Here is a 17,879-nt window from a genome sequence, read left to right as displayed (position 1 = left end):
TTTCATGACTTCAGGCCTTGGCTTTAAGCTTTGGTGAACTAAAATCTCTAGGTAATAAAGGGGGTCCCTTTCGTACATACCTGTAATACATATTAACTCACATTATAGACGGGTCTAACGCGAATTTTATTCAATTACCTTGATTTACCAACGTTTCGACACAGGTTTCACTGGTCGTGGTCGCGGCTGACTGATGTCCCAGCAAAATGTCAAAACAGAGATTTGTGCATCTGCCCGACGGAGTGTATGGAAAAGTTTGGGTATGTTGGGGGTATGTGAGTTAATATGTGTTCAAAACGCGAAAGTTTAAAATATTATACCTGTAATAGATATTTATGCCTAATAACTTGACTTGTCGTTATGTGCCTCACGGATTACTAATATGTTGCATAAAATTTATTGTCATATTTTACTTTCGCATAGCAACTCTTGGCAGAATCATCATTTCGCAGAATTACTTTTTGCATAAGTTTCATGGCATACTGTTGTTTCGCACAATTTTGTAAAGCAGAATAATGCAATGGCATAATCTCAATTTGAAGAATAATACTATAATCGAATAATTGTTTTGCCGAAAATTGCGTCGCATAATATGTACTTGGCATACTGTCTTTTCGCACAATTTCCTTAGGCAGAATAATTCATTGGCATACTGTTGATGAGAATAATATTTTGATGGATAGTTAGTTTCTCGCCGAAATATAACTATTTTCATGTGATATAATGTTTAATCGATATAAAAGCTATTCGATATAACGTTTACTGGATATAATGAATATTTGTTATAAGTATTTATGGTATAATGTATTCAAATGTATAATAATAAGTTGAGGTTATAATAAAAAAAGTCGGTTCTGGCGCTTCGCCGGCCGCTACCGCGGCACGCTCGCTTCGCTCGCTCGGCTCGCGCGCTGTAGGGTCGCAGTTCTACCTAACACTCCTCCTCGCTTCGCTCGTCGTCGTACCTAACTGAGACCTGCCTTAAGTTCGAATACGTAGGTTGTTATAATAGTAGTAAATATTACAAATTATACCAGTACTACATTATGCCAACTGAGCGTTATATCGAACTTAATTATATACGCTGTTAATGTTAGATTAGAAGTTGTTATATTACAAGTTCATTATACTTGACGATAGTTAGACTCTTTAAGAATATACCATGTATTGTTATAGCAAAAGTGCATTATGTCCCTCAATCGTTATATCGACTAAAAATATATCAAAAGTTGTTATATGGACCGTTACGCACCCTCTTTTGAGTAGGGGTCGCAGTTCTAACCTAACCTACAGTTCTGGCAACAATTTCTTTTGTGTAGGGGTCGCAATTGTAACCTAACCTAACCTATAGTTCTGGCAGCAATTCCTTTTATGTAGGGATCGCAGTTCTAACCTAACTTAACCTGTAGTTCTGGCAGCAATTCCTTTTGTGTAGGTTCAGTCAGCGACATGAGTATTATGCGGTAACAATTTCGGCAGAACTTTTATTCTGCTGCATAACATTCTGCGAAATTCAAGTCTACAATATGAGCAATATGCCATAAGAAATTCGGTGAAATGTAATTTATGCTACATACAATTCTGCGTATGTAAAATCGACGATAGTAGTATTCTGCTATTCAAAATTCTGCCAAATGAATGTTATGCGACATGACAGTTATGCTAATTATACAATTATGCAAAAGTATCATTCGGTTAAAAATGTTTCTGCGAAACCTGCTATGCGAAGTGTATTTCGGACAATCGATATTATGCAAGATAAAGGGAAGCCGTGCCTCACAAACCACGGAGTTCGCTTCAAGAATAGCTTTACCAAAGCCCTAAATCAAGGGACACAGTAGCTTTTAAGTTCCGTCAACAATTGCCTGGGGAAAGTCGGCCGCGGCTAATGGCGGGGCTTGGCTGATACGTCGATAAGATACCTATTATCTGCTGTTTCCTTTGGCTAGTGCTCGGACGCTAAAGCTCGGGAGTTGGTGAGGAGTCAGGATATCTGTGATCAGAGGAGATATGCGCATCCATGTCGATTAGAAAGAAAATACTGAGGGCTTACAGTGAACCACGTTCGACGTGTTTCCTCCTTGTCATACTTACGTACGAATTTACAAGTGCGACAGAGAGGCCACACGTCGAACGTCGTTCGTGGTAGGCCCTCTGCATACTGCATCGATTCTCTGCTGCCAAATGGAGACTAGTGTAACTATATTTATCTATAACTGTGCATGTGTGCATACAGCGTGCCTTCCACTATAGAGCTTTCAATCCAGGGTTAGAGTGACATTCCATTTCCAACTGCAGCTGCAATACTGTTCATTTTACTATGGAAATTGACAGTGACAGCGACGCGATTCCATAGTAAAATGAACAGTATTGCAGCTGCAGTTGGAAATGGAATGTCACTTTTAGATTCTACTCGCACAACAGTTACTTTTATTATGGCACCAATACCGAAATCGCAAAAATTTTGGTGCCATCTCATAGAAAACGTCGACATCTGATCAGCCCAAATGTGTGAAACAGCTTAAAATATCTTTTTAGGTTGGTCCGATAAAAAATGAGGTCTGTTTTGCGAGTACAATCGAACCTTGCATTTAAAGACCCATAGTGGAAGGCACATCGTACCTACAGCTTGGCAAAAAAAGTAGAAATTAAAAAATGGCAACACTGTAGTGTCGTCCCGTTCGCTTATATGTATTGATTTGAAAGGGACGACACTACAGTGTTGCCACTTTTTAATTTCTACTCTTTTTTGCCAGGCTGTATATCCCAAGCTAGATGAGGATATAGGTATTAAGTGTTTTTGAAGTCGCTGCTGTCACTAAAGTACCTATCCCAAGGAACACATAATTCTATACATAAGTTCTTAGAACTCTATTCGCGTTTCAGAAAAGACAATTTCCTTTTCAAACTCTTTCGTATTGTGTTAAACTTAAAGCATCTACCTACAAACCCTGAAATACTCAAACAAAAATGTATCAAGGTAAAAAGTAGCCCAGCAAACGATGGTCGATAACAGGTGAATTGATGGTCGATACAAATAATAAATTGGTAAATACATTTTTGAATCGAGAGATCTTATCTTTATGACGCTACCGGAGTTTGGACCCTTGACTCCGGCCCTTAGGGCCAGTGATCGTGCTGTCTTTAAATACAGTGCCAAAATTATTTATTGCATTGTTTTTTTGCAAACTTGCTTTTTTATATGTAATTTTTAAATGCCATTAGCGGCTCTGTGGACCTCGTGAACGGGTCCATATTGGGTCGCATAATAATTGATTGTCCTAATGTAATGTTACGCATAAAACTCATTTCGCATAATTGTTATTGTGCTGGAAATATTATCATTTCTGAAAAATTATAACACAAACCTAACCTAACTTACTCTATTCTACACAACCTATGCAAAATATTTTCGAAAATATTTTCAGTTTCAGCTGGAGAAAAAATATGCGAAAAGAGATTTATGCGTAACATTACATTATGACAATCAATTATTATGCGATGAGATAGGATCCCCTCGTGAACCCATTCCTCCGACATTTTGAAGAATTTCCAAAAACTTAATCGACAAAAAAAATCTATGTAATTATCCAACCTGGTCACCAAATTTCAGGAGAATCGGTTGAAAAATGCGACCTGTAAACGAGAACATGTATACGGACATAGAAAAAAAATTGCACAAGCTGATACACTTTCGCTTGGTTAATTGTCACACTTGTCTTGTTCATCAGTCGCTGATATAGTCGTCTGAGTATTACGAGTAGGTGCCTGGAAACTACTGCTCTTGATTTTATTCAAAGAATGTTGATTTTAAGACCAAATCGAAACGTGAAAGTAGACCGGCGGCGGAACGTCATCTCTAATTTATTACCTATAGATTACATCCCAGAGATTCCGTTCAGCTAAATACTACGAATAAATCGAAGCGGATGTACAGAATGCACGTGACGATATCGACCAATCACATCACGCGAGTTTCGCGCCGATTCAAAGTACGTTCCGAAATCGTATCACGATCGAATTCTTCTAAGCCCGTTTATCTTGGCTGATTGCGTACATAGACGTTTCCGCCGCAGTCCTTTTTGTTTTTTTTTGGCGGCAACATTATGTACCAATTAGTAGCAATGATACAGATTTATTTGTGTATTCTGCAATCTTATTAGATCTCGAACAAGAAACATGATTCTTATTGTGTAAGAGTTTACGCGCAAAAAAATAATGAGATGAGTTTACATAATGGTTTATTTGTCTCAAACTGTTTCAGAGACAAGTTTATTTGTGTGTGGCAACGCATTGTTCGCGGCATTGTTAGAGCGTTGCAAAAACCTGCGCAACCTACGACCGCAGCGAAAAATTCAAGAGAAAGTGTTGCTATTCTTGTGCGTATTAAAATAATTACCTCGGATTTAACGGCGGGAGCGTCGGCACAAAACAAAAGTCCACAATTTATTATCTCATCGCCTTTTATAGAGTTATGCGCCATTGTGATAATGTTCACACTAGTTTTAATTGGACATTTTTATGTTGGCAGAACTGGAAGTGAAAGTGATTTATATCAAATGTGAAATGTTATTAGTTAATGACAGGTTTGAGCGGTCTTCCGTAGTCATGCAGGATCTTACGTGGCTTTAATTTAAACATGGAGTTTATTACCGTGCAAGCATAACCGATAACCGGTGGTTTCGTAAGTTTCGTAACCACCAGAAGTGTCAACCGGACAAATGAGAGGTCGCTAACATGGTGCAAAATAGCTACTTAATCTCTTCGGACGTAAAAATAGACCACACACACAACTTTAAGTGGTCACATGTGTGTTTTTTGGCTCCGCTTTGGGCCTTTCTTAGGAGCTGGGTCATCGAACCCGAACAAAAAATGACTTGATGTTGAGTGGCATTCATTAAGGGGTTTTGGAGATGATTTATTTGCAAACTTGAACTTGATTTGCCTTTGGTAGTGAGGCAAACGATTCGTCACGAGTTCATGTGTGGTACCAAAGGTTTTACTTAAAGTCAATTAAATGCAAAGGTTTTATACAAGGAGAGTTATGCCTTCGACCTGATTGCTTTCATTTTTTCGTGAGAGGTATCTTTGTGTATTGTATTTCATCATCATCATTGGCCTTTACGTCTATTGCAGATGATTTATGGTGTAACATACATTACACCGCCTGGGACGGAATTAAGGAAACGCAGGGATTGTATTTATACAACGCTATAACACATACATACATATAAGTAGAAAATCCATATGCTCCGATTCTATGTTTTTAAACACAATAAATATTTTATTATTTATAATGCATATTTCTGTACAATTAAGTTACCCGTTTTAATTCATCTAGTGCAGCGGTCGGCAACCGGCGGCCCGCGGGCCGCATGCGGCTCGTGAAACTGTTACTTGCGGCCTGCGAGCATCCCTGGCTATGTAATATTGACAAACGACAATGTCTGATAAAGTCATAAATATTAACAAAGTGCGGCCCGCGTCAACTTACTCATCGTTAACTGCTATGTGGCCCTTGGCTGCTAAAAGGTTGCCGATCGCTGCTATAGTGAATCTTAATCTCTCCAATTCCAATACCTTTCGAACCATGTCATTTACTGATTTATTTCATGATTTTTTTGACATTAATTCAGTATTATTTTCAAATTTAATAAGCACGCTAATGATGCTTTTAGGAGTTTAAAACTGACTTGAATGTAGTCAAAGAAAAGCATAATAGGTATAAATACCTACAGTACAGTCAATGTACATATTTAAAATCGTACAATGTATATCTTTGAATCTCCAAGCCACGTTAAAATCCACGTTCTTAAATAAACGATGTACCATTAGCTCGTTAAGTCCATATTGCGATATTTAGCATTGACATTCAACGTTACAAAACGCAACATTGAAGTATTGTTAAATGAATAAATATGTGTTATTAATATGCGAACATTTATCTTGTTACCTTTTTAATATAGAAACGTCTTTCTTATTAATGTTGAAAATATTTCAAACTCTAATATTGTAACGTATTTGCAATTAAATTGGAATTCGAGATGGTTAGTGCGCGTTTAATAAATGGATTAATAGTCCTTAGGCCAGACTTTGAATACAGAATCATGTATGAATACAGAATCATATATAGCAAAAGCGGCTAAGATATTCACAAAAAAATTAACAAGGCCTGATGATGAAACCTACGGGAACTATGGTAAGCCGATGGCCTATTTTGTATTTTTTTTTCTACCTGAATAGGACCAACACAAATTCCTCAGCAATTTCGAAATTTATTTATTATTTAGTTATTTTGTTGCTCACTGCGCCTGTTTTGTAGCTGTGGGTGAGTGTAATAGCCGTTAGAACATGCTGTGGCTTGCGCAAGAGTCGATAACATCTGGATGACCGAATGAACCATCGACAGAATTAACGAATCGTTCGGTGGTATGATGAATTGATGAATGAACGAGTCCTGATACGGTTGAGAGAAAATATGTATATGGAAAAACGTCATTGTTACAGGGTTAGGTATATTTGCCACCTGTATTCTGAGACATACATAAAAAACATTAAAGACGCATCAAGAAAATTCCATTCATGTGCTTATTATGCTAAATTTCAACCCAGTCCCTCACGGAAAAATGATCAAAAGGGAGTAAAGGGACCGTAGAAGGAAGGAGGAAAGGAAGAAGGAGGAAGGAAGGTTGCAGGCTGTGCAGCACAGGTGCAGCTTGAAAAAAAAACTTGTTTGATGGCCCTAGACTTCTACAAAGGAGGTTCCAAGAAATAAATTGCCTAAAGAGCTACTTAATATGTATTTAAAAAAAACTCAATTAGTTCAGTAGTTTCGGGAAAAATAGGCTGTGACAGGCGGACAGTCAGACACACGAGTGATCCTATAAGGGTTCCGTTTTTCCCTTTTGAGGTACGGAACCCTAAATATTACTCAAAATCGAACTTTATCAGGGTCATCAGTTACTTCAGATGTAGCTCCATCGCATAAGGAGACGAAACACATGCACTTTCGTCTCGAAACCTGCATGCGATGAAATTTTGATGCCAAAGCGAGTGAAAATATGGCAGATCTGGCTTATTTTGTGCCAAGTTGGCAAAACTGGCCCCATCACATAAGGAGACGAAGCACATGCACTTTCGTCTCGAAACCTGCATGCGATGAAATTTTGATGCCAAAGCGAGTGAAAATATGCCAGATCTGGCTTATTTTGTGCCAAGTTGGCAATACTGGTCCCATCACATAAGGAGACGAAACACATGCACTTTCGTCTCGAAACCTGCATGCGATAAAATTTTGATGCCAAAGCGAGTTAAAATATGCCAGATCTGGCATATTTTGTGCCAAGTTGGCTACACTGGCTCCATCGCATAAGGAGACGAAACAGATTACATGCACTTTCGAATCGACATCTGCACGCGATGTACCTATCGATTATACAACTCGTCATCGATTCGCATCGCTCAGTATCGATGGGGCATATGTCAGATTCATGCGTGTGCGCATTACATTGTTAGAATAGGGTTATCACTTAATATACCGACGTGAAGATATTACAATTTCAATGGTTTCTTATGGGAAGATTCCAGAAAGTACTCAATCAAAATCAAAATCAAAATATACTTTATTCATGTAGGCCTAGCAACAAGCTCTTATGAATCGTAATTAATCTTAATCTAATTATCAGAGCAATTTATTGATGTTAATATTATTCCATAATAAAATTGGATTATTATACATGTCAAATTTAACACTAAGAATTTCACAAAAGGATCGTCAAACATTAAAAAAAAATTGTATAAAAAAATACTAGTCTAGAATTTCTAGAATAAAATCTAAATGTCAAAAAAAAGCATAAGTAACAAACAAGTAGATAGTATTACATCGGAATATCCATTTCCTCATCAATAATCAAATATACCTAATAAATAAATAATCATTTCGAATAACAATTAATCCCACGTTGTATTATCATTCATGTAGTCCTGTGTGGTATAATAAGCTTTGGAAATAAGTTTATGCTTTACATAATTCTTAAATTTATTAATAGATAATTCAGTAATATGGTTTGGAAGTTTATTATAAAATCTTACACAATTACCCATGAATGAGTTTGCCTATGGCAACTTACGAAAACGAAAAGCTTTAAAAAGCTCGACAGAAAGTTTTCGAATGTAGAAGACTTTCCTTACAGAAAGATTAATGGCAATTGTCAAAATTTCCTAAATGGAAACTTCCTTGTCAAATAGGAAACGATTTTAAAAAATTGAAGTTTCTCTGGATGTTCTTGACTTTTTGAAATTTTCTGCTTTTTTTTTATTGTTTGCAATATTTCACTTAAAATAAATTTAAAAGTAGAAATATTACTGTCTTGGATGAGACTTGAACTCACGGTCTCTGGATCAATACTCCAGCGCTCTGCCATCTGAGCTACCAAGACCTCATCCATAGCCAGCAAATCTTTCCACCATATTATTATTACTTAATTAAAACAATATTTCAACTTGGCTAACAAACCGGTATCGTCTTGGGTCGTCCCATTCGTTTTTCGTCAAGTTCTTAAATTAGTCCTATTCTGCTTTCGTCACTCATTCTACATTGAAAGCCACCGACAATTGTGACGAATGTAGAATGAGTGACGAAAGCAGGACACAGGAGGATAGGACTAATTTAAGAACTTGACGAAAAACGAATGGGACGACCCAAGACGATACCGACAACCCTATGTGAATACATATCGATCAGAATTAATTAGCGACATTGTATTACGTGTGAACCCGTGTCGACAACGTATATCAACTGTTGAATCGATCACCTTACTGGCTATTCTTCATCCCAATACCGCTCACGGCGATTTGAATTCTATGGCAATCCATTTAAAGTTGAAATTCGGTTAGCACTAAGGGTACTTAAGACTCTTTGACTGGAGGAAGGCGGTGTGATAACAATTCGATTATTATAAGATTATAACATAATTCCCAGTTGGGTACATAATTGGTCTCCACTGTTGTCAGTGCTTTTAATGTAATTCAAGATTTATTTTAGGATTATTACGGTACAAAAAGCAACAATACAAAGAAAATGTTTCTCATGAAACATTTTTAAGGGAGAGTAGCCTAAAGCGGGTAGGCGTTAATTTTATTCGTTCCGATTGGTCACCAGAGTTTTTTTATGTACTTCAACTAACCTATCATACCTATTAATTACCATGTTAAGTAAATACTTAGCCCTAACAAGAGCCCAAACAATAATTAAAACAGTTTTATGACTTTAATGAGGAACTTAGTACCTAACTGATAGGATAGGCAGAACAATAAGTTTGACTGTACTGCATTATGTACAGGTACTAAAAACTATTTTATTTAGGATGAAATAACGAAACATAGTAGCTACAGTCGCCATCAGATATATCGGAGCGGCCAAGGCGCTCACAAATATCTGAACACGCCTCTATTGTCAAGGCGTCAGGGTGCATGTTCAGATATTGTGAGCACCTTGGCCGCTCCGATATATCTGATGGCGACTGTACAATAAATAAAAAAAATATGTAACTTAATTTCATAAAGCGTTCCATATTTCAATTCGAACTTAGCCGCCGGCTATCGTAACTAATAACGGTGTACACGCATGAGTGAGCGTGATAGCATGCAATTACGAGCGAGAGACGAAACGTCAAACGTTCGCGTTGACGTTTGGCAGGTAAATGATCCTTCTACTTTTCCACTCAAGGATTGGTTGAAATGATGTGAGTTAAAGTTTTAAACGAAATAATCCCTATTCTTCTCTTTTCTGTCCAGGTAAGGAATTGTAAAACAGGTCATGTTTTCTTGAAAAATATACACAAAATGTTGATTAGGTATACCGAGGTTATTTCTTGATTAAAGAAATAGCAACCAAGATAGAGTAGAAATTAACAGACACGCTACAGGTGAAAAGAATCTAAATTGTGAGGCCTATAAACAAATGTAGGTAATCTCAAAAACTACCTACGACGATAGCATTACATATTTACTTGTTGCTTCTTGGCTATGTATGTATTAATTTCGCAGTCCCCCATTAAAAGCTAATTCGAACTTCACGTGCTGCGTCCAAATATAAATATTAGACACGTGTCATCTGTCAAATAAACCAATATTGTTCATTACAATGAATACAGAATCACATGCCATACTTATACATGTAAGGGGATTTTGATTTCGCGTTATTCTCAGACACCAGGTGTGGTAGACAGTGCATAAACTATTACACAGTTAACTACTACATTTAACTTACATTACCAGTATCAGTAATATGAAATGTTTTCTTACATACTTTCTAATAACTATGCTAATACTTAGACATCGCATGCGGGCACGGAACGAAACGAACCTGCGAACAAAGAAACGAACGTTTAGACAAAAACAATATTTAAATGTCCGAGCAAATTAAAATGCCATTAGCACGGTTCTGCATGGCGACAGACGGCTGTGGCTCTCGGTCAAACTCCGGTTAATATGTACATGCCTACTTATGCTACTGTATGTATGAGGTGTACATAATGTGTTCAGCTGTATGTATAATATTTAGGATACGAATATAAACTTTCCGCTCAAAAAATATATGTATTTTTTTAAATAAAAAATGTATTATGTATTTTATTTCGGTTTACGTATTTTAAGCCAAAAATGATCACCATGTATGGTCTATGAAATAGTAATGACGCTGAATTGTGGATTTTTTATCAGTCTAGTCTAGTCTTTAAAGGGTTAAATAAGTACCTACCTAAGTTTATTAAAGATTATGTAGGATGCAGTCCATTTAACACGGTTTTGACAATTAATAAAAGAGCTGTCGGACTGAATCTCACTGACATAGTATGAGCGGACTTTGCTTTAGGTACAGTCGGCTGCAGAGAAAAGGAGAAGCACAGAAGCCCCTTGCACAGAAGTTTGTATGCAAAGGTGCTAAGCTATATTGTATATAATAGTATTGCTGACTATACATTTGTGATGTAGAGTCGGACCAAGAAGCCTGCAGCGATATTGATACTTATTCTTAAACAATAGACAAACTTAGTTTGCTCGTAACTGTTTAAGACACAAAAACACTGTATGTAAACACTTGCCAAGCAAAATTAAATTTTATTTTGTCAACACAAAGTTCAAATTAGAATGGAACAAGAGACCTTTTTATAGGTCTCTGGGCGGCTAGAGGTTATAACATTGTCAAATATAAACACACCATACGCACATGTTACTTTAATTTAATGGCATGTTAGTAGGTATAATGGGTCGAGGTGGTTATTTATATAGTTAATATTTAAATAAGCTTATTGACATTGATAATTTTAATTGAAAATATTAGACACACATGCCGAGAAGTAGGTAGTATGTGACGTCGAAAAAATTCCGAAATTTTCAATGTAAAAATGTCGGAATCTATTCATATTTTGTATGGGGTTCCAAATTTTCCGTTCCCCAAAATGAAAGTTTCCTAAATTTTCTATAAAATTTTCCTGAAATTTCCGAGAAATTTCCCAACTTTTTTGTAACTTTCCCACACTTGCACATTGCCAGAAGTAAAATTCAAAGTTGCAATGTCTAAAATGCAGAGCGCACCAATTCCTACCATAACTATCGAAAATGGAGTATTCATTATCTGCTTTTCTACCGCGCGAATATGTAACAACCGAAAACATCTTAATCGTCCAGCCAAACACACATCCAAAAAACAATCGCCGAACGTTTTTATACATCTCTCGCTCGCACCTAATTAATCAAAGCGGAGCAGCGTACGTTGCCCCCATGCGTTTAAGAAGACGGTCGACACTCATGTAATTGCCGCACTTTTTTAATTGCAACATACTCCGTAAACGCGCGACACATTTAGTTTTTTCTTAATTTGAATCTTGTTCTTTTTACGTTAAGGTGTACAATTGTTGGAAGGGACATGTTGTGCTATTAGATTTTAATCTATGGTTTCAATAGCTGCCTGTTTAGTCAGTTATATGTTATCGGATTACCAAATCTTGTCATCGTCTTCAAAAATGAGCCGGCATGTAAAGTTTTGGTTTATTACTGTCTTTATAGACGTTAAATATGGCTGCTTGCGTAAATCTTTTGGGGAAATAGTTGTGTAGCGTGAAATTTAGAGATGTCAACTTTCTTTTCCATCTAGATAGTGTAATGTTTATGGAGAGATTAGGCTTCTGTGGACCAATTATACTCGTATGTAATTAAAAGAGTTCAACGAAGATTGTTCATATTATAGAGTTAATTTTTGTAGTTAAATACCTACGCATATTAAGTTACCTAACATTATTTAAGATAGTTTTCAATATTATATGGGGCATTATCTATGAAAAGGGACCTTATTGTCGATGGCGCTTACGCCGCACTGCATCGCGCGGCATTGTTTTTATATCGGAGCATCGTTAATAATGTCGTAAGCGCCATCGACAATAAGGTCCCTTTTCATAGATAACATCACATATTATAGCCATTTTATGCCTAAATCATATAACATTGAAAATTGGAAATGGGATTTAACGAGCTCAAACATGGACTTCAAGATTATAATAGTTCAAAAGAGGTCGTCTTTAAAACCAAGTATCCTGCCTGTATTAACAAGTATGGTTGTTAACATCGTTTTCACGTTACAGATACTTGTCTAGTACTTAATAAAACGAAATATCGACTAACCCAACCGACATTTTAGTATTGATACAAAAATAGGTTTAACAATAATAGCTAATAACAACAAATAGCCGGCACGGGATAAAAAAATATCTAAATAATGCCAACCATGATTATATTATTTGTTTCAAAATCCTACAAATATTTCAAAACAAGTTGCAAAAATCGACCTCTCGGCACCCTAACAATTTCGCTTTAACAACTAAACCATTTCACAAGCGGCATTATCTATCATTTGGCGAACACGAGAGAACAGCGAACACGAACCATGTTGTGCGGAACTACACGTTTTCGTCACGTCACGCGTGACGCAACGTGACGTGACGTGACGCAACGGACGTTGGCGTGTGCGGATGATTGATCGGGTGGCGAATTTGTTATTGATTTTGTTATCTGTGCGTTGGGTCTGTTTTTATCCAGCTTTGAATGCCACAGAATAAATAATAGTACTTACTAGGTACATAAGACTCACTCTCTCACAAAACGCATCTGTTACGATCAGGACAGGTATGGCCGCTAGGTGGCGACAGCGCCACGCGCGGCTTATGGCTAGCCACCAAAATTGGTGTGTAACCGATGTACTTTTAGCTACCTGTAGCAAAGCGACGAAATCGTGTGCGGCGCGTCTTGTGTACCTTATTGAAATGCACGAAGGTTGACATTGGGCTGTAGTCGCGCGCGTCAATTGACGTCTGGCGGTCAAAGGGTTAAAGGGGAAGGTTGTCCCAAGTGTCTGAGCCTTTTTCCAAATTGGCTGATGCAAGATGAACCAGCAATCAGGCCAAGACACAGGGGAAGTAGTAGTGTTAGTTTCAGGTAGACGGAATACTTTTTCCACCAATGGACCACTTATACATATGTATTCGCTATGTGCCCTCATTTTGTCGGAATTTCTACGTTAAATCTTATGGAGTAAAATTAGTTCAAGCGGCTGCCGCTAGTACTAATGTCGGACATTCCATTAGATTACCTGTGTTTGTGACGAACAGCGCCACCGACTTCGCACGTTCCCAATACCTATTACCTACCTTGCACGATTTGTATATATGATGTATAATGAATCTCTAGGAAACCAGGCATGTATCTGTAGGTTTTCAAGGGTCTGCTTTGCACATGTGAAATCCCTGAAGTTGCAAACTTCCGTAAGCTCCGGGAACAGCTTACCACGAAGTGTATACCTGTGTTCTATCAACACGGTGTTAAAAAAATCAAGACCACTTACTGGTTGGTGAATTGGTTGGTAACATGGGATGGATGAGATTAGCTCGGGACAAGTGGCGTACTAGAAGACAGGCCTATGCTCAGCATTGGGCGATAAAGGACTGATATGATGATGTTCAACAGATGTTCATCACATTTGCAAACTTCCTTTGCCTTTTAAGTTCAAAAGCACATATAAATATGTGGCTATCCTTTAGGGTCCTTATGCACTAGGGGCACAAGGACCCTTAAGGCATGGAACGCCACATATTTCGTATCGCCATCTTGTGCAGATATTTACGCGACCTTTGCCCCCTAATTGCGGTGTACATCAACGAAAGAATAAACTTTTTAATCAATCACCGCTGTCTGTTGGTTTAGGGTTGCGCAAGCGATTGTCTTGTCGGTGTGTCGGCGCGCGCGCAACTGTTGCTCCTATTTAGTTGAAGAGCACGTGATTCATGACCAGAATAAGATAGATCTCTGGTTACGGTTACAGTTTAGCGTCCATAATCCATCATCAGAAAAAACTACAATGTTTTAACGTTGTTCATAAAAAAATCTTGATAAGTATAATGGGACTGCCATACAACAAACGTGTTTTTAGGGTTCCGTACCCAAAGGGTAAAATGGGACCCTATTACTAAGACTTCGCTGTCCGTCCGTCCGTCCGTCCGTCCGTCCGTCTGTCACCAGGCTGTATCTCACGAACCGTGATAGCTAGACAATTGAAATTTTCACAGATGATGTATTTCTGTTGCCGCTATAACAACAAATACTAAAAACAGAATAAAATAAAGATTTAAATGGGGCTCCCATACAACAAACCTGATTTTTGACCAAAGTTAAGCAACGTCGGGAGTGGTCAGTACTTGGATGGGTGACCGTATTTTTTTTGCTTTTTTTTTGTTTTTTGTTTTTTTTGCATTATGGTACGGAACCCTTCGTGCGCGAGTCCGACTCGCACTTGCCCGGTTTTTTGCCGTTTTTTTGCGTAATGGTACGGAGCCCTTCGTACGCGAGTCCACTCGTACTTGGAGGTTTTTCATTTGTTGTCTGCCTCTTCCGAACTCCTGAAATGTTCTTGTCCGTAATGGCTTCCCTTTTGCACACTTCAATAGGTATCTTTATGCTTACCTATTCGTAATTCTAAATGCATGAACCCCGTGCAATCCGTGCATGAATTATAGGGGGCAGCATAAGAGCCGTCAGATTTTTGGCGCGAGGCGTAAATATCTCGTTGATGCTTCCGATGTATCCCACAAGATGGCAGAACCTACTATGCACAAGGAAATGTACCGACGAGAGCGGTAGATGGTAACACTTGCTTTGGCAATGTACATGTGCACATATGTTTTCGATTCGGGCCACAAGATGGTAGACCCTCCAACGCGCACGGTCCCTATGAAGGCGATGGGAATTAGTCAGTTTGACAAATGATCCGCCATATTGCACGCGTGCGTCGAATTACTTCGCGGTTTTTTTTATGTAACTAGTAATTGTAGTGTGGGCGTAATTGTGCTTTGTCTTAGCGATCTACTTTTTGATTGTCTTTAAAATTAGCGGCGTGGGCTTTTAAAGATTATCAATAATTTAAACTTTACGAAATGGTTGAAAAATTTATGACTTATTTTGTACTTTCGACCAATACTCAACAAGCCTAGTCGGTAATGACCTAATGACCCCTGCGCTACCTGCCTAAAAAGCAGGAGGTCCCGAGTTCGAGTCCCGGTAAGGGCATTTACTTGTGTGTTTATCATAAATGGGTGAAAAACGAATGGGCCCTCTTAGTCGCATTGAGTGTTCTGAGCAAAATGGTGTTAATGACATAATTATATTATGTACTTTTTGAGCAATAAACAGTAGAACTTTTGGAATACTTACAGCAATTTCTCTGCGTTCTGCGCCGGTCAGTCACCGTCAACGCAAGCTCCTGATGACACTCCTCAGTACGGAGTGATACATGTCGAGCGTTTTTCGACTACGTGAGTGACCCGTTCTCCATATATTTCATACAGTGATTTATTTGTGTAAGTATTATTTTTGGATTTAATTCTAATATGTCATTAGTTCTTTCTCGAATGTTCGCATAGATCGTATGGTGGGACCGCACGCGCACGCGCAGGTTGTGAATGGGAGGAAACAATTACAGCTTCCTCTCATCTGCAATTAGAATAATGCATAAATTTGCGATTCATTATGTCATTTACTCAGATAAATTAGAACTGGTTTGAAATATATGTCCTCGCTCAGCTTTTACTAGAAATTATATAAGTATTTTTAGTTTTAAGTCTTACTACTCGTCTGTCCAACGAAACTCGATGAAACTAAAAGAATATAATTTGCTGGGCGGCAATGTAAAAAGCCATTTTTTATCATGAGGTAACTGTAGTATTTCTAAGAAATGTTATGTAATTAAAGAAATACCTTCAAAGTACTGGTATAAGTTGTAATACATCACGGAAACGGAAACCATATTGCCTCCGATATTACGTACAAAATAACATAATTCAAGATAACAAATTTCATTATAATAGAAAGCAATTTCTGGGCAATTAGAGATAAACCCGGGGCCAGAAGCGCAGTATATCTATTACACGCAATACTTTAACTCTATATAAATAAATGCTAGATTTGTAATTCAATGTAGATACCTAGTAATGATTACTCCTTTAGTCCTAAAAAGGTACTTGTCAATGTTTGAGACTTTGAGCGCCTATGCAACATTGTCAAAAATAAAAAAAACCGTCAACTTTTTGTTTTTTTTTTTAGATTTGGATGATTATAACCCTAAAGGACTAGTTTTTGATAATACCTTCTCAAGACGTTTTTAAAGTAGTCTAAATTTGCTACAATACGAGACTATGCATATCTACTCAATTGTCTCTGTAGATCACTAGATCTACAGAGACAATTAAGTAGATATAGATAACTACTAAGTTTTGTCGCACATCTCCGGTGGAAACTAAGTGATTAAGTTTTTCAAAATCTGATGAACTGTCTCACTGCCAGTTTAAACCCTAGATTAAAACAGTGGATATTATTTACTCGCGATCATAATGACCCCTGACATAATGATGGGTAATCACACAACAGACAATCATGACCTAGACAATGAGCTTCACCAAAAAACTGGGGACATTGCCATGCCATTGAACTCGGCCAATCGACGTTAGGTGCTGATGAATAAAGTAACTTAGTAACTGATATCCAAGAATGGATCATCCGTGCTAATAATATATGAAAGATGTTTGTAGCTTAGAGTAGAAATTTTAAACGATTCCTTTATATTTTGACTAGGACCGAACCTGATACCATAAGTAACTAATAACTTTATGCTTTACTCTCGTGACTACAAAACTTAAAAGGATTTCGTACCAATATTGACATTCGTCCAATTTTGCCCCAAAACAAAGGCCCGCTTAAAGAAACAACGGTCTGTTAGTTCTAACCCAACGTGTTTACCAAATAATGGACCGGCACACACTTTACCTGTCTAAATATTTTCGTAAAAAGAACATCTTAAAGCGCAATTCGTTTAATTAAAGTTTCTTGGAACGTTAACTTTTTGACCGCCAAAGACTGACGCGCGGCTGCAGCCCATTATGAACCTTCTTGCATTTCAATAAGGTTCGCGATCGCGCAGCACACGATAGGCGTAGCGTTCGTAGGTTTACTAGCTGGAAACACACCATCGTTTCCACGCATTGGCGTTTTGACGTTTTTCCGTTTTGTCTCATGACACTTTTTTTGATGATTCCGCTATTTTGTTATGGTTTTCTATAACAGCCATATCAAATATGAAACGAACAGTATTATTGTCTGTCTACACTTCAATGGCTGGTAAAGTAATACCTATGAAAGTTTGCAATGTTTTACTAGACCCTATCACTCTACTAGTAGGTATGTACATACTAGCAAAGATAATTGATTATAAATTATAATAGAGAGGTAAGGTCTAACAAAAAACCGTAACCCTTAGTTTGATATCCAAAACAGATGGCGCT

At 37.6% G+C, this 17,879-nt stretch overlaps 2 protein-coding genes and 1 non-coding gene across 3 annotated transcripts in view; 1 reads left to right on the top strand and 2 right to left on the bottom strand.

The window, feature by feature from the left end:
* Positions 1-17,879, bottom strand: part of LOC134665450 (protein outspread) — a 417,047-nt gene that overhangs the window by 136,779 nt on the left and 262,389 nt on the right. The gene's annotated exons all lie outside the window — the stretch shown is intronic.
* The window catches only part of LOC134665434 (uncharacterized), a 579,666-nt gene that overhangs the window by 561,426 nt on the left and 361 nt on the right, over positions 1-17,879 (top strand). The window lies entirely within an intron of this gene.
* Positions 8,366-8,438, bottom strand: Trnan-auu (transfer RNA asparagine (anticodon AUU)). The gene has a single exon. It is a non-coding gene; the product is annotated as a tRNA-Asn (tRNA).

The sequence above is a fragment of the Cydia fagiglandana genome, chromosome 6 (assembly GCF_963556715.1).
Source record: "Cydia fagiglandana chromosome 6, ilCydFagi1.1, whole genome shotgun sequence".
Lineage (NCBI taxonomy): Eukaryota > Metazoa > Arthropoda > Insecta > Lepidoptera > Tortricidae > Cydia > Cydia fagiglandana.
The sequence above is the reverse complement of the archived record's forward strand: the minus strand, read 5'-3'. Positions and strand labels throughout refer to the sequence as shown.